Raw genomic sequence first — 19,711 nt, 5'->3', positions numbered from 1 at the left:
CTAGGCTCCTCCCAACCACAGCTCCACTCCGCAAGAATTATCTGCTAATCTCGCCAATGGCCCCGCGTATACAAATTGAACATAACCCAAAATTGATAGAATTAGAATAAAAGGTTTCACCCCAATTACACAACCAGACAAGGAACAAGAAGTGAAGTCAAACCAAACATTCTAAGACTATAAAATCCCAATTATCTACAACCATACAATATACATAAAGAAATTAGCAATCTTAGCTTCAACCTTAGCAAAGCATAAACAAGTAATCTCCTAGGCTATAAGGCATCACAAAATCATGCAACCTTATCTTGAAATTCCCAAGGAATCCTTAGCCTATCACTAACATGCATTTCTATCCGCTCAAATAATAGGAACCATAATACAGCCTATAATACATATATGGATATTTTGGGAGATCACTTCCTTGAGCTTCGACTGACTATACACTTTGCTTCTTCTGTTCTTTTCCTTGAAATCCATTCCTTTTTATAAAAAGGTTTTTATAAAACTTTCAGATCCTTAGTTTAAGTCTGGAATCCCACGAATGTTCATCAAAATCTCTCATAGCATGGTTTTGATACCATTTGTAACACCCCCATCTTGCACGTATCACAATATTGTCTGCTTTGGAGTCTCGGCACAAAAACTTCGCAGGGGGTCACCCATCCCTGAATTGCTCTCGCCCAGGCACGCTTAACTGCAGAGTTCTTATGGAATCTGTTTCCCTTGTGGCTTTAAAATGTGTTGTGACAAGGAAGGTATCCAGATCCCTTGTAAGGAAATGCTTCATTCTCTTTCCCAACATATGCTGGATCATGTTCAACCCACCTTCACCCCCCATTATAGGGTTCGCTATCCCTATCGGACACATTGACTCGCTCCCTAGCTCTGATGCCGCCTTTTAACATCCCAATTTTTACCACACAATTTTTCATTTTTAATATAGAAAAATACCAAGTATCATAAAAACCAAATCAATAAAATCCAAGGTATATCAAATACAATAATCCCAAATCAGAGTATCCAAATGTTGAATCATAAAAATCTGCAAGTCGGAGTGTACAATCAAGCCTTCGCCTTTCCGCGATCATCAGATGTACCTGAAACACATTTTATCCACAAATGTAAGCACAAAGCTTAGTGAGTCCTTCCCAAAATATTCATACAACATAACAAACAGTTATGGGTTATCAGCAATCCCAGTAAGCTAACAACACGCCTAATGGATTAACAGCACGTTTCAGGGTTTATCAGCAACCATGGGGACTTCCAGCGATCCCGAAGTTATCAACAATTCAATTCAATTCACATATAGCAATAATCGGAAATTAAGACCCATCTGGTCAACATACATATCTACCAAACATGGAACTATAGTGAAAGACTCACCTCGTGAATAGCAGATAAAAATACAACAACTCTCGCACACAGGCTAGGCAGGAGCAACGAGAAACCTAACAGAAATAAAGAAGTACCCTCTCAATCTACACCCTAAAACCCTAGTTTGACCCAAAAGTCAATCATGATCAAGATTCAATGTTAAAGTCAACCTTGGCTGATTGTCACGTCGTGACCACTCGTGGGTCATGTCGTGACAGGGTTAGGACAAAACAGTCGCATAAACACCCCTCTTCACGACGTGAGACACAACCCGTCACACCGTGAGACCTGATCTAAACAGCTTAGAGCATTAAGATCTTAATCCTTTATTCCAATCCTTCAAACATTCCAAAAGTTATTCCCAAACCCAAAGGACCAAAAAAATCATAGCTTTTTAGTCATGCATGTCCAATGCATGACTTGGACACTAACTAGGTCAAATAAAAAGAAAATAATGCCAAAACTCATGTTTGGAGTCCAAATCATCACCAATCCTCAGATCTGAGACTTATATTAATTAAAGGGATTCGATTATCCATAAAGTTGTTAACTTTATGGATCTCATGCATTCTACCCAACCCAACCATGAAGAAAACTGAATAAAAACTTAGAACTAGCATGCTCAAATGAGAAAGACAAGATCTTTAGGACTTACACAGGTCCAGAAATGATACAAAGTAGTGAGGAGGAGACTTTCTTGCCATAAAAATGCACCAAAGGGCTCTTTTTCTTCAATAATGAGCTAAAAACCACCAAAATAGCTCTTTAAGGCCAACAATGGAAGCTAATTTCGATTTGGGCATGAAGGAGGTGATAGAGGTTGAGGGTGTGCAAACCCTAGCCCCTCACTTCCTTTAAATAGGGCACAAAACAAGTAGAATTAGGGTTAACCTTCAAGTGACCTCAACGTCGTGACCACATGCTTGTCACGTCGTGGCTAGCAAGATAGATGCACGTTTTCTGCCTTAATGGTCACGTCGTGAGGTCTCCTTCCTCACGCTGTGACCACCTCAAAATTTAAGACTTTACGTTTTGTTTAATCAAAAGCGTAATAAAGAATATACCTAAAATAGGTGTTACAATGATCCTATTGCATCGACTTTTATGTTTTGAGATGTTCTGCCTATGACATTATTACTCTAATTTTATTACTAAATTTGGAATGATTACTCTGTATGGATGAATGGAATGTTTTGCTTGTGTTTAAATATTGAAAATTTTACTCTATAATTTGGGATGTTACAAGCCCTTTTGTATAAGTGGCGACATAGGTTTTTTTTCAGAGCCGGAAGCTTTATGGGTTTAGGTTCTTAAAGCTTCTCATGATATTGTTGGTAGTTTTGGTCCTAATCGCATGGTTGGTTATCGTTCTGGTATTTGGGCGACCATTGTTTGAATTATCAACCAACTTCACGTCAAAGAGATTATCATGTACTCAAATACAATGCATATTGTCAGGGATGGTACTCAGACTTTATTTTGGCAGGAGGTTTGGTGTGGGCATATGACTTTTAAAATCTATTTTGATAGGTTTTATGCTTTATGTACTAAAAAAAGATGGTTATTTGCATTCCTTTGGGTTGAAACGGGTGGACTTTTCTTGGAGCATATAAGGGGTGGTGTCGAAATTCAATAGCTCTTGGCTTTGGTAGAGGTCCTTGACAATGTGCTTTTATCTTCTAGCAAAGATTGTTGGAGGTGGATTCATATAAAGATGTACAAACCGATTTTTTGGTCAAACCGGTTTGGATAGTTTGATCTATAGTTGATGATGTGAATCATGAATGATAACTATATCTTCTATTGTATTTACAGTTAAATCAACCAACAATCAAACTATCTTAACCCGTTTAGTGTTTTAACCCTACATAAATCGGACAAATTTGACAAGTCTAAAAATGATATTTTTCTTTTTATTCTTACGTAAGCTTGTCTATTTCACATTAATTTATATGTATATGTTGATTTTCAACTCAAAAAACTAATCTTTCTTATTTTACTTTAACGGTAAATAATTAAATTACGTGACAAACAAAAATTAAAAACACATATTATGTACAACCGTTAATCTAATTCATACCACAAACTATCGGTGTAGATGTTTGACTAAAACTTTTTAAGTGTTTCTATTCGCCCGTTAAGTTGCACATCCAAGAATATGTATTCGTACACTCTTATTATTGTCCCATGTCATGTTTAAAAACTCGCCTAAAAATCATGACTATAGGAAGAAAAAAATTGCTACATTGAATTAATCTGATCCAACTTAACTATCTTAAGCAAATCATTTTTCTCAGGCAAATCATTTTTCTCAGGCCTGGCCCTGAGATATTGGAGGCCCTGTGCAAAAATTAAATTAAGGCCCAATACATTTTTTGTAAAATATTATCAAGGAAATTTTTTACCGCTAAAGACAAAAAGAGTGCATTATTTTATCAAACATAATTTTTATTGTTTATAATATAAATGAGATTTGTAACATGCAATTCTATTTTAATTAACTTATTATTATTATTTTCTTCTAACTTTTTTAGTAATATAATATTAACAAAAATTTTCAATCGAATGCCCCTTACGATTGGAGGCCTGGTGCGATTGCACACTCGCACCACCCCCAAGGCCGCCACTGATTTTTCTCATTTGTTTAATGTTTGGGTGTCAAAACTACAAATAAAAGAAATATAAATAACATAAAAATCATTGCTATAATATACTAAGAAATAATAGGGAAAATGACAAATATAGCCCACGAACTTTTTAGGGTTGTCCCTTTTAGTCGCTTAAGTTTTTCGTGGCTTTATGAGGGAACCAAGTTGTGGCAACCTATTCTTTTAGTCCCCTTTACTTGTTTTATCTGGTTTAGGGGACACATAGATAAAACTTGGGTCCCACCCATCTCTCTCTCTCTCTCTCTCTCAATATAATAATTGTTACCCAGAAACCAATCACTACCCGCATTTTCCTTTCTTCACCACCAACATCTTCTGCCAGCCATTATTACATTTTATTCAAGATTAGAAGAGGAAAATCACACCCAGATCTAGAACAAAATCAAGAAAATGGAACAGGAACATAATATGTGTGAGGAACAGTGCACCTGCCACTATCTTCTTCTCCAGATTGAAGCTAATCTTAGGCCTTCAATAACCAAAAGATTACAAGAGCATAAGAAGGACCTCAGTAGCCCCCTTCGAGATGCTAGGGTCACCTGACTAATATTCCAAATGAAAAACGATGATAAAAACTAACCTCCTCCAGCCGACTATAAGAGAACTTCTAACAAACTTAAATAACTAAATTACTAAAATTGCCCTTGAACAAGTTACGAATGGATTCTTTTCCGACGAATTCTCTTTTCTACCCATCCTCTCGTAAATATACTTCATTTGTGGCTTAGTAGATTGATGGACCTCTCTACAAGTAGAAACTTCAACCAGAACTTTACATAACACTACAACCAGGATTCAGTTGTATCATTATAAACAAAAATGAAACCGATTCAAAATATAGAGATGGGGTTGGGCTGTTTTCATAGAGCTTACCAAGAGTTAGAGTACAATGGCGCTGGCAGAGTAGAAGGGTTGAAGGAAAGCAACACTGGCGGAAGGCTTTTATCGAGGTGGTGTCGCCGGAGGCGGATCAGGGTTAGGCTTCACAAAAGGAATGTCATACTGATTTCAATATAAAACAAGCGAAGGACTGTGGCTTCACGTTTGCTGAATTTATGGATCGTCGGAGTTGGGGATGGAAGATAGATCCCTGTGTTTGTGTAGAAAGATGGAGAATGAATAGCCGATTGAAAGGGAAGAATGTTGAGGAATCGTGAATTGGAGGTGCGAATACAAAGGAGGCGGGAGTAAACTTAAACCTAGAATTTTTTTGGGGTAAGCTGGAGTAAATATGGGTTTGTTCATATAGGACTAATTTACAGGAAGAAGAAGATGGGTCGTTGGAGAGAGAGAGAGAGAGAGAGAGAGAGAGAGAGAGATGTTGTGGGACCTTTTAATTTTTTTTAATTTATTAAAATATAAAAATAAGTGAGCTGGCATAAGGGGTAACCGGGTTACCCCTTCGTTTTCTCAAAAAAGACATATTGGACCCGACAAAACCAAATTTGTTCCTTTAAAAAGCCATTTAAAAAGTTAAGTGACTAAAAGAGTAAACTCTAGAAACTTCATAGGGCGTATGTGTCATTTTGCTAGAAATAATATAGAGTAAACATGGTTGAACCACTAAAATACAAGACTAATTATTTGACCATGCTTTCACATGATACACGATTAGTTGTTTAAACGGGGGATTGTGTTAACTTTAATTGAAACTTCATAAATAAACAAGATAATGACGAAAATTCGGATATTAAATGGAATTTTTGAGTCTAAATTCCATTCAAATATTGTGTTGTTGGATGTGATATAACATCAATTCACATTTCATCTAGATTGGTAACTAAAACACTAATTAGCTATAGTATTTTAGAACCGCCAAAAACATTTTTATTCAAAACATGATCTTTAAAGTAAAATCTCATCTAATTAATCCAATCTAAACAAGCTCTTAAACTAGATAACTATATGGCTTGACAATTCATGCAATTATTACCAATAACACTCAATATTCCTCATAAGCTCGGAAATCTAAAAGTATTTGATAATTTCCATGACCAAAACACCTTTTGCTTAATTTCCATGAAACACACCCGCGTAATGACATGTGTAAATAAAATGCGAGTCTTGTTTTAATATGAGATTAGTCCATTTTTCGTTTTTCTAACTTCTTCAATTTGGCTCCAAAAATTCTAAAACTTCGCGTAATGCTTCCTTCCATCATTCCAAGCATGTGTCACTCTTCAAGCATCTTAAAATCCCCACATAAACTGTGAAAGTAGATAAATCTACAAATTTGTCCTGAAAATACAAAATGCATATACAACTATACTAAAATACCATGCAACGTTTAAAATAAACATAAAATAAGAATGCAAAAATGTGTATTTTAAGCACCTAACATTAAACTAGGCCTGAGAGTGACAAACTCAAGTGTACAAGTATAACTAATATGTGAAAATGACTTGTTAGGGTAATTACATTTTGATCTTGTTCACATTGAGATAACTTTTTTGTTTGTACAGATTTGACCATCTAACCTGCACATATTACCATTTTCACCTAACATATGAGAATGGTAATATGTGAACACATTTAATAAGTTAAATGGTCAAATATGTAAAAAAAAAGTTACCTAAATATGAACAATTTTTTTTTTACAAATTTCTTAAGACTCTTTATAATTTCTTACAATATTTTTATGATATTTTTGTCCTATAGGTTTTTTAATACAGTTTTTTAAACTTTCCTTATAATTTTTTTAAAACTTTTTTATACTTTAATATAGTTTTAATACAAGTTCTTTTAAATCAAATATTTTATAAATGTTTTAAATTTTCTTACAAGCATTTAACTTTTTTTTTTTTTTTGACATTTTCATACAATTTTTTTTCTAACTTTCATACAATTATTTCTAATCTTTCTTTTACAACATTTTAAAGTGTTTCAGAATTATTTTTTTGACAATTTAATATTTTTTATAACATTTTAAATTACTTTCATTAAATACTAGTTTAAAACGTTGTATTAAAAAAATTAAAAGTTTATAAACTTCTAATTAAAAAATATTAAAAAGTTGTAATAATTTCAAAACATTTACATTATATAGATTGTTGTTTTGTTTTTTATTTGCTACGTATTATCTATTTTTATTCTTTTAAAAGACTCTCCATACTTATTGTTACATATTTAATTAATTTAAATTTATTGTTAGATACTATTTACTTTAAAAGTATTTTATATGCTTAAAAACAAAAAAAATAAAATAAGAAGCTATATAAAAATATTTCACAAAACAAAATTATATTTATTAATTAAAAACTAAAGTTTAGAATTGATCAATATTTAATTAATATTTAGAAGATTATGGATATTTTAAAAATAATTTTAAAAAAAATAATACAAACAAATATGAAAAATAAAATTGTTATTAAAACTAGGAAAAATGTCTTATCAGGATAATTAACTTTTTGTTTTGTTCATATTTAGACAATTTTTTTATACATTTGATCATTTAACTTGTTAAATGTGTTCACATATTGACATTGTCACATACTAGCATGTGACAATAATAATATATGAACACATATAACAAGTTAAATAGTAAAACGTGAAAAAAAAAGTTATATAAATATAAACAAAACACAAAAATGATTATTATGATAAGTCATTTTCCATTCCCTAAGTTAGGGACCCTAACTAATAGGGTTTCTAAAGTCTTTGAATAATTAACGATTGAAAACATATCCAACTACCACTTATTAATATATAGTTATACTTACACACCATATATATCTATATTTTCATAAGTATAACATAATAACAGGTTATATATAACTCATTTTCAATTATTTAATGCAATAAAAAAACTACATTACTTTATATGTTTCCCCATGACTTAAGCTACTACGCTACGCCTATATCTACATGACTCTTCCATTTGCCCCTTGAATAAATGCAAAAGGTCAAACAATGTCCACTTAACAAAAAATTACTAATTTATCACAAGTCAAAGACTAAAAAAGGAACAAAAAAGGCTCGTATGAAGACAATTGAACTGAATATGTAATTTGTTATGGTTCGTTTATTAATATTTTTTTTCTATTCGTTAGACAATTAGTAGACGTAACATTCAAACTAAAACTTATAACATAAGAAAGTTGTTCCCGCTTCATATGGCTAAACAATACATTGTGGACAATAGTACATACGACCCCATTGTTTTTAATGCATAGAAAACATGATGTTTTTTTAATGTCGAAAACGATAGAAAGACTAATCGCGCATATAGACTTTGTAGTTTCCAACAGAGGCGGACCTTAGTGGTGCCCCAGGGGTCCCGGACCACTGCTCCGACGCCGGCCCGTAGTGTAAAAAAAAAATTTTAATGTTTTTTCTATTGGGTGCGCCGGCTTAAAACACGAGTGACACTACTAATATAGATTTATTTGAATTTTTTTTTAATGTCACCCCTACGAAAATGTTCTGCATCCACTACTGATTTCCAACGTAATAAAAAAAAAGAGTAAATGTCATCTTTAGGTATCTCCGCCAACTAGTCCACATGCAATCATGTAAAGGTAAATAGTAATATGTCCATATCAAAAAATGTGTTATTTAGGTTTGAACACGATAATTTATTTTCTTTGTTGAAATTTTTGATTTTGTTCTTCATGGTCCACCATGGTGACCATGATTTTACCGTAAGAATATAGTCATCAATGCATAGCCCTATGGTCACGTACCATAATGATACAACCTCTCTCTCTCTCTCTCTCTCTCTCTCTCTCTCTCTCTCTCTCTCAACATTATGATCATCATTGTAACTGGGCTCTTTTACATATATGTTTTAATACGGAAGGTATCTTAGGCTTTGATCATAAATTTATCCTCGAGTATGATTTCACAAAATTCACACATTTACGATGAACCTCTCATCATTTATGGAGATAAAAGAGGAGTCATCGCATATGTCATTAATGTATCAAGGCACATAAGTGCATTGCCAAAAGGTGTCATTCATACTTGATATACATTGTGGAAACTTCCAAGGAGAGGAAGACGATAGGGATATTGATGTGGTGAGATACTTTCTTGAGGTCTTTCCTGACGACCTACCTGGTTTATCACCGAATATGCAATTGATTTTCGGATTGACTAGATGTCTAGAACAACTCCTATTGTAAAGGACCCTATCTGTCAACACCAACCAAAATAAAGGAGTTAATGACGTGATTACAATAATTATTGGACAAAGGCTTTGGACGACCCAGTACTTCGCTTTGTGGATCTCAATCTCTTTTGGAGAACAAAAAGGGTGGTCGATGATAATGTTCATCGATTATTGGGGGATCAACAAAGTAACCATCACAAATCAATACCCCTCCCCATAATTTATCATATTTTTGACCAACTATAAGGAACAATTTATTCCACACAAATTGAATTGATTTTGGGTTATCGTTAACTGAAGGTGAAGGGTAAGGATGTAAGAAAGACAACAATTAGAACAATATATGATCTCTTTGGGTTCTTGGTCATGCCTTTTAGGTTAACCAATGTACAAGGGGATTTCATGGATCTCATGAATCAAGTGTATTGTAACATCCAATTCCATGATGTTTCTTACTCCAGGATAGTGAACCATAATTTGATCAAGTAAAGGTCTCTAGATTCAAGGGATAAAGTTTGGGCCTTATTAAATATTCATAATGTTGGTTAAGTGATTTAATCCCCTAAATTATGTATTGGAGCCAAATAAGTAAATTGGGTAAAAAAATATTATGGACTTTTTGGATGTATTAATGAATTAAGTTTCGTATGCTTTAAGTCAAAAGTAATTGGATAGAATTATGGGGCTTGTTAATACATTTGTGTGCATAAAATATCACTAAAAACGGTTTTAGAACGAAGAAGTTATGATTGTTTGAAGCTGGAATGGAAGATGAGAAATGCGTCACGGTGTGGTAAGAAGGTTACCATGGTGTGGTGAGTTGTGCAACTCAAGCCCATAAAATTAGGTTTCTCCCGTATTTAAAGGATATACCTCCATGTTTTAAGTCATTTTGCAGTCTCCATCACATCAAGAACTCCTTGGGAGCAAACCTTAGGCTCCTTTTTTCATAGATTGAACTCATCCTCTCTCCTCTCATCCATGTTCTTTTGATTTTATGGCTTAAGAGTGTTATATTCTTGGAAGACTTGGTTTTGAATCTTTTCAACTAAAGAGATCAACCCTCATTCCACTTCTGGACTTTTGTAAGTCATAAAGTTCCAAGCTTTATTATGTTTCTTCATTTGATCTTTGAATATTTGGTGTTATGGTCCATTTTAATGAGTTTTGGGACCTTTGAGGCTTGTTCCTTAGAGTTTGGATAACTCTTGAGATTTTTATTGATGTTGGGGTTTAGATATGGTCATTTGGTGGAGTAAAGAGTGCATGCAAGAGCTCTCTTTACTCCATACATGAAGAAAAATGAGTTTTAGACATCTTATGATCTAAGTATTTAGATCTTGCTTGTTTGGGGTTTCTTAATGGATAAAGTTGGAAACTTTATCCATTTAAGCAGTATAAGAAATCAGATTTGGTAGTTGGAAGCTTGAACTTAATGGATTAAGTCATTTCGAAGTTACTAGAATAGGGAAACCACGATGCGGTTGAGTTTCTGATGTGCATCTGTTAGTGAGAATACCCGACTATTTTGTCGTTATGTGACCATAGTGCGATCAAGAGGATTGGTCATGGAGTGGTGGTTAGTGAGGGGTTGACCGTTGAATTTTTGACCAGTTTGACCTTTGATCAAACTTGGGTAGATTTGAGTATTTGACTAAGGACTAATCTTGATTTGGAAATAGGTAGCTTGTGTTAGATGTTCTGTTGTTGGGATTGCCTCTATAGCGAGTTGTTATATAGGTAGACTAGTTAAGAATGTTACCTATGTAGTTGGATTATAGTTGAGTATCTAGTATATATATGTATATGTATATGTATATATATATATATGTGTGTGTGTATGTATGTATGTATGTATGTATGTATGTATGTATGTATGTATGTATGTATATGTCGACATATCTTGTGGAAAGTTGAGGATGGTCCAACTTTGTGTTGAAGGTCAAGATACTTGGGGAGAACCAACTTGATGATGAAAGCTTGGGGCAGACCAACTTTAAGTTGAAGAATGAAGGGGGCAGACCAGTCGTGGGTTGAAGGCCAATGTTTATATGCTTGCATGTACTATGTGATGTATGGTATTTTGGGGAGCTCACTAAGATTTGTTCTTACAGTTGTCGATTAAATGTTTTTCAGGTACTTTGTTAGATTGTGGGAAGGCGAATGCGTGACAGTACACACACATCAGCTGTTTTATGATTTGAGATTCCACAATTATTTCCTTTATAACTCTTAATTTGGATTGTGGTTTATGAACAAATGGTTTTAAATTGATTATAACTTTATGAAAAAGTATTTTATTTAAAATTAAAAATGAAAATTTAATTATGAAAATCGGGACGTTACAAGTTGGTATCAGAGCCCTGGTTTGCATGATATGGATGAACACTTGTGTGAATCCAAACTCAAACTAGGATCCGAGAATTCTTACAGAAGTTTTCAAAAAATAATTTTAAGAAATTAATTGTGTTAGGGACATAGACTCGGTCTCTTGTCATGTTCTTTTCTGATTGTTGGCATGGGACCACTAACATTGTTCCCTGACTCGACTTTAGTTTTAACGGGGAGATGTGATGTATACAGTCAGTCAGAGATTGAACAGGAAAGTGGTTCCCAAAACATCCATATATATTTGTTGTATATATTTGCTGATATGTAAGCTATTAGAAATGCATGCTAATGAGTAGGCTAAGGAATCTTCAGGAAATGCATGTTATAATTGCATGATTTTTTGATGCCTTTTAGCCTAGGAGATTGCTTGTTGTGTACTACTTGAAGTTTAGATTGATATTATTAGTTTCTAAGTGTATGCTTTAGAGTTGAACATAATTAGGATTTTATAGCCTTAGAATGTTTGATTTAGCCTTACTTCATGTTCCTTGCTTGGTTGTGGGCTTAGGGTAGAATTATTTATTCGACCATTTATCTAATCATGTGTTACATACAACTTGCATACACTAGGTGACCAATGGTGTTAGTTGAGACTTCTAGCTGTGCAGGAGCATAGTCAAGGGGAATGCTAGAATGAGAATCAAGGAAGTTTAGCTTGTGGCTCTTTCTAAGCGGATATGTGTGTGTTATTACACCTATCAGCGGTCAAGTGTAGTGACTTGGGAACTTTGAGACAATTCCTAGGAAAAGTACGGATAGATGTGGAAGATAATATGGTCCCGTACTACTGAAAGCACATGATCCGCACATGGATCACAAAGAGTCAAACGGTTACTAGGGAGTTAAGTGGCGCTAGAACATTAGATTAGGTTGTGTACTTCATTAGAGATGCAAGGTGATAGACTATGCATCTCACCAACTAAAGGTGCACGAGCTAAATTATCCGCCTCATGACCTTGAGTTAGCGGTGGTTATACACATCTTGAAAATTTGAGGCATTACCTTTATGGTAACCAATGGAAGCTCTATACAGATCATAAGAGCTTTCATTACGAATTCAAGAAAGAGGATTTGAATCTACGAAAGAGGCGTTGGGTTGATATTTTCAAAGAATACATAGCGTGATCTTTTATCAACCTGACAAGTCTAATGTTTTAGTCGATGCCTCGATTAGAAAGTAAGTTAACTATAAAAGAAGTTCGTAGGAATTTAGAATAGAGATGGTATCTTCAATTGTAGACCTCTTATAGGACACATAAAATATCAAGTTTAGGTGAAAATGTAAGGAATGAGAAGTTAGGGAAGTCGATGGTATTTGAAATTGACTTGAACGAATTGAAAACCTTCTAGGGTCGGGCCTAGGTGCCATGTGTTTGGTGGTGTGCTAGAGATACTTTTGCATGAAGCAGAAAAGTATAAGTATGAGTACATGATGGTAGCGCGAAGATATACTTGGACCCTTTTATTGATATCCTATGATGAACTAAACATTTCTACTTATATACAATTCTGTTTGACATGATCACTTGTGAAAAATGAGCATCAAAGGTCATAAAGTGGTTTGGAGCCATTAGAAGTCATGGAGTAGAAGTGAGAAATATCACCATGGATTCTATGACCAAAACACCAAAGATAAAGATGGGTCACAACATGATTTGGGTGATCATTTGGCCGACAAACCGAGATCTAACTTTCCTTCCTATACATGAAACATGGGCTTTAGAAAACTTTGTAGAGTTTTATATAAATGAGGTAATGAAGTAACATGAAGTGCCATTATTTACTATGTCCAGTTGGTATAGCTGTTTTACATTCTAATTTTAGACGAGCTTAAAAGAAAAGTTAGGTACAAAGTCATGTTTGAGTACCTCTTACCATCCTCAAACTAATAGGCAAAGTAAACAGAGTATTCAAACCTTAGAGGATGTGCAAAGAGCTTATATGATGGTAGTTGAGATGAATTTCTACCACTGATTAAGTTTTTATACAATAACTATCATTCCACTATCTAGATGGCTCCATAAAAGCGTTGTATGAAATAAAGTATCGATCGCCATCTTATTGGATACAAGAAAAGAGAAATCTCTTATTGGACCTAAACACATATACGACATGACAGAAAAAATGGAAGTCATTAGAGAAAGGATGTGTGCATCTCAAAACGTGTTATGTTAACTTGAAGCCGACGACCTTTGAAGTTGGTGACCAAATGTTATTAAGAGTATGGGTGTTTAAAACTGAATATATGAAAAAAATTCAATTATCCAAATTTCAAATATCCAAAATTCTTACTTTTTGTCACTAACAAATATTAATCAAATTAATAACATAATTTTTTTTTAAAGAGAATAACATAATGTTAACCATCTAGTAATTTAGTATTAATAAAAAAATTCTGGTGAGGCATTAACCATTTACACCACGTGATAAAACTCAAATTAAAAAGATTAAAAACTATTAAGTATCAATTCATAACAAATAAACTAATAAACTATTAAACATTAACATGAAACTCATTTATAGTAATCAAACTCCATTGTTTAGAAACTTAAAATAATTAGTAATTAAAACACTACACATTGTAAATATATGTGGAGTCCAAGATTATCTCTTCAAAAGAGCCCTTGTGGAGAGAATGGGGACTCCAATCTATATATATATATATATATATATATATATATATATATATATATATATATATATATATATATATATATATATAGAGAGAGAGAGAGAGAGAGAGAGTTAGGTTCAAATATTTTCACTATCTATTGTGTGCATGTATGAATGATTCTGGACCAATCATTTTAGTTATTTTAAGAAAGTAATTAATGCATAGTAAATGCTGAAGATATAATTAATATTCATTATATCTTCAACATGTAATATGCATTAATTACTTTCTTAAAATAACTAAAATGATTGGTCCAGAATCAGTCATATATGCACACAATAGATAGTGAAAACAAAATAACCTAACCCTATATATATATATATATGTGTGTGTGTGTGTGTGTGTGTGTGTGTGTGTGATACACTAACACTCCTCCTCAGAGTAAGAGGCTCGATGAGGATAAACAGGGATGTGCAGAACCACAGGGATGCGTGACGTCGGCTCTGATACTGATATTGCCATATTTATACACATTTTAGGTAATATTTTAATAAATTTTAAGTAATATTTTGGTTAATTGCAAAGATATGTGATACATATTGAGTTAATTTATATTTTTCAACCAAATAGAACGCTCTTGAAGAATAAGGACTAGAAGTGACAAGCATTGGAACTTTGGAGGATTGGAGGTTAAAAGAAGAAAATTTCAGCTAAATACCAAGCTCACGACGTGAGACATCAATTCTCACAATGTAAGGAAAGAGTTTCTAGAAGACTAGTACGCGGAAGGTAGAATCATTGCACGATATGGATATCTACCGAGCTCATGACGTGAGGTGTCAATTCTCACGATGTGAGCCATGTTTTTTTTGGAAAACTATAAATACTCCTTTACATTATCGATTGATAGAGCTTTTGGAGGAAGGATATTCGGAGATACTCGAATTTTTGGAAATTAGAAACCTGCGAAAAACATCTTTGGAAGGAGAGATCACTTGAAGATTAAATCATTACACTTGGTTTTCATTATTTAATCATGTCAATTTCTTTTGAACTTGTGCTTTTGATTTTAGTTATGAGTAGCTAAATTAGTTTACTTTCATTTAGGTAGATGAAACCTTAGAACTATAGTTTATTTTACTATTTATTGGATTTTATTAAATTGGATTTATGCTTGTGTTTGATTATCCTTACCTAACATGTTAAATTTTGTGACTTTATTGCTTAAATTCAAGTTTAGTGTAGCTTAGTGACCATTAAATTACATGATCTTGTTTACCTAGTAGTTTAGTGACTATTAAATTGCTAGAACTAGGAGTGACCACATCTAGATCAAGTAATAAAAATAACAAACTTAGTTGTACTGAAAAACAAAATTGTGACCATAATTGTGTTTGCTTAATTTCCTTAGATAAATCTTACATAGCTTAATGAATTCTGTGTTTGCTTATGTATGTCCATACATAGTAGAACATTAAGTAGCGAAAATATTAGTATATTGGACCAAAATTTCTAATTACGTAATAATTGGTAACCAATTTTATTAATCCGTAAATAGTAACTAACCATAGGAGAAAGGTGGAATTGAAACTAAACGAAAGTGTTTTTAATATATTGAGTAAAACCATTTTTAGTTGAGTGCTTAAGTTTTTCTGAACTTGAAAAATCAGATAAAAACCCCTTTTTAATTATTGATTGCTTTTAGATTAACTTTTAGTAGTTACTTTAGTATACTAAATATGTTCCCTGTGTTTGATACCCGACTATTCGTGTTATACTATTTATGATTAGGTCCACTGCTTTAGACGTGGTAGTTAGTTTATTAGTTGGATAAAACTAGTAGGTATAATTTTACGCATCAGATACCATGTAAATATACGTGGAGCCCAAGAATGTATCTCTAATAGAGCCCTTGTGTAGAGAAGGGGGACTCCAACATATATAGTCACTTACATTACCGTGTCGCACCAATATGGGATACACTAACACTCCCCCTCAGAGTCAGAGGCTCGATGAGGATAGATAGGGATGTGTTGGGCTACGGGAGAGGGGTTGCGGAATGCCAACTCTGATACCATGTAAATATATGTGGAGCCCAAGATTATCTCTCCAAAAGAGCCCTCGTGGAGAGAAGGGGTACTCCAACATATATAGTCACTTATGACACCGTGTCGCACCGATGTGAGATACACTAACACATATAAAAAACAATAGCACGATGTCAGATAAAACAACAATGACATTATTAAATCAAAGCATCATTATTCATAAAATCATCTCAAGACCACCAAATGTAGTTGTTCAATCGGGCTAGAGAAAAGAAAATGCTAGTACGGAAAACCTTGCACAAAATACCTTAATTATATGTTGTTTTTTTTAACCCAAACCCATGTTCTTTATTATTACTCCTACTTTTACATCTTTATTCATGACGGGACTTTAACCATCAACCACTTGAGAATGGATATTTTTCCTACACATGTTGATATCTCCAAGCCAAAATCCCTATGGTAAGTCCTTGTTATTTTGTAATTGATTATGATAATTGCACATGGTATAAGCACTGAGTAATAGATTATTAATTTCCATTTTCATAACATAAGAAAAAAATGTTAAAAAACAAAAACAAATCGGATATCGGATATCGGATATCCGACATATATGAAAATTGATAAAATCGTTATTCGTATTTGAATCTAAAAAATTGGATATCCGAATTTTCGGATAATTTAAAATCAATATCAGGTTTTCGGATTTGTATATTATGAACACCCATTGCTAAATTTGTTTCCATGGAGAGGGATATATAGATTTAAGAAGTGTAGGGAAATTACTCCATGATTCATCGACCCATTGACCATTTTGGAGAAGATTAGAAAGCACGCATACATACTGGATCTACCATTGGAGCTTGAGGGGATAGACAATATGCTTCATATGTGTTACTTAAGAAAGTGACTTGTTGACAAAGTAGACGTTGTGTCATTGAACAAGGACCAAAAACTTGGTGACAAAAGCAGGAGCCTAATGGAAGAACCTGAAAATATTTTTGAATGGAGGACTAAAAAGCTGAGAGGAAGATAATAGAACTTGTTCTCCTGAAATGGAAGCACATGATGGGTTTGAACCTTTCTTTGCAGACAACGAGATGGTGAAGAAGTGAACCCATACTTTTTTCCTTGATACCACAATTTTGACAATGGAATCGTCCTAAAGGAGGGGGAGGAGATAATTGTAACATCAGTGATTACGGGTTAAACATTTTCATGCTAAGAATGTTAAATGATTAATAATGATGTTTTGTCATATTATGCTAATGGAGTAAATGTATTAATGACATTTATCAATTTTTTTAACAACTAAATATAATAAATGACAGTAGCAAGAAGTTGGCGCAAAAAACAAGAAATTACATTCAAATGTTTAAAATTGGGTTTTGAGGCCATAAATTCCATTTAATATGAAATTTATGATTTAGTGCACCACCCAATTAAACATAAAAGCAACAACATCATCAAATATTTTATCCTTTTTAGGCCTCGCGTGATCAAAAATACATCTATTTCTATAATTCTATAAGCAACACCATGTCGTGATAATAATGACAACCAAGATAATCTTCTGGTTCGAGTTAAGAGAAATTGAATACAAGAAATGTTCAAGATCTCTAACTGCAAGTAAAGCCGAAAAATCAACTTCACACCAACAACCCAACTTCAACATTAAATCTTTAGTGACTTCACAAACCAACAACACTTGATCAACGAATTCCACATGATTGGAACAAATTGGGCACATAATAGAAGGAATATTGATACCACAATTGGGCAAATTATCTCTAGTAGGAAGGCACTTCGAAATAGCCCTCCAACTAAAAATATTTACTTTAATTGGAATGACATTTTTCTACCAAGTTTAAGAAGAAACGTGAGGCAGAGTATAATCATCAATCAATAGGCGTGTGTCTTTAACCAAGAACTCAACTCCATTGGCCACATCGCACACCTAAGTATCTGGGCGATCTTCAATACCAACTTGTCCAAAAAGAGCATTTAAATCCGAGAGTTGTGACATCTCGACTATGCCTCTTGGGTCTTTTCTCCACCTCCACTTCCAATTGTTGTCTTCCCGCCTGTCTGCAATGGAAGAATCAAGATCTGCCTCTAAAGTCACCAGTCTAGGAAAAGCGATTTACAACGCAATAGATCCTACCCACACATCTTTCTAAAAAACATTTTGTAGCATTCCCAACTGATTTCTTTAAAGTAGGCAAAGGAATAATACGCTTATAATGTATATTGAGGCTAGAATTCAAGATACTAGACCAAACCCCTTTCACAACTTAACGTCTCTCTTCCACTTGAAAACCAACACTAGTGTCATGTATTTATTTAACCACACTAACCCATAAAGCATCCAAATTGTTAACAAATCACCAACGTCAATACAAAAGAAAAGCATCATTAAAATCCTCCATACTAACTATACCGATCTCTCTGTTATGTTTTTCAGCTAAAACCAATCTCCATTTCACCTAAAACGATTTTTTTCGCATTAAGATCGGCTCCCTAAAGAAAGCAACTCTAGCCGATTCCAAGAGTGCACCAAATTTGACACGCATTTTAAAAAGAAAAAGATAATAAATGCCCAATGACCCCAAAACAACTCTAATAAGACTATGTTGCCCGCCAATCGATAACATTTTCGCCTTCCAAGTGCTCAATTTGGACTTAAATTTATCAAAAATAGGATACCAACTCTTAATCCGCGCCATATTAAGACCAATAGGGACCCCAAGATACTTGAAAGGAAATAAATTTGCCTCACATCCTGTCACCCTAGCAAAACCGGTAGTCTCACCCTCTAAGACTCTCACCCCCAAAAAATTGATTTATGAAAATTTATCTGAAGGCCTAAAACTTCATAAAAAGATTTCAAAATGAAGGTGAGATTCTCTACATTATTCTTAGACCATTGTCCTACAAAAATAACATTATCTGCATACAACAAATATGACACTTGAATTTCATTCATTCCCACTCATATAATATCAAAAATCCAAGCCTTAATTGCATCAAACATAGTTATATTTAACGATTCCATGACAAGTAAGAAGAGAAATGGAGACAGTGGATCTCCTTGTCTAAAGCCATGTTCCAAACTAAATTCTTCATTCGGACAACCATTAACCTGAACAAAAAATTTGGATGAAGCGAGGAAACCGTTAATCCACAACATCCAATTAAAACCAAAATCCATAAACTGCATGAATTTGAATAGAAAAATCCTATGAGACTGAGTCATATGCCTTTTCAAAGTCCACCTTCAGCATTAGGGATTTATTTCTTAGATTTTTATGCCAGGAAAAGACTTCATTCAACAAGTGTGGACCCTCTAAAATTTTTCTCTTTTTTATAAAAGCAGACTGCTTGTGTAACATCATGTTTCGAATTGTTCCCAATTTGAATTGGTGATCAGAGGGTTGGGTGTTATCAGGCTTTGGAGCCTCGAGGGTTTGAGTTTGGACCCAATTGGAGATAGATAATG

Source organism: Lactuca sativa, chromosome 3, assembly GCF_002870075.4.
Source record: "Lactuca sativa cultivar Salinas chromosome 3, Lsat_Salinas_v11, whole genome shotgun sequence".
Taxonomy (NCBI): domain Eukaryota; kingdom Viridiplantae; phylum Streptophyta; class Magnoliopsida; order Asterales; family Asteraceae; genus Lactuca; species Lactuca sativa.
This window is presented reverse-complemented; position numbering follows the sequence as displayed.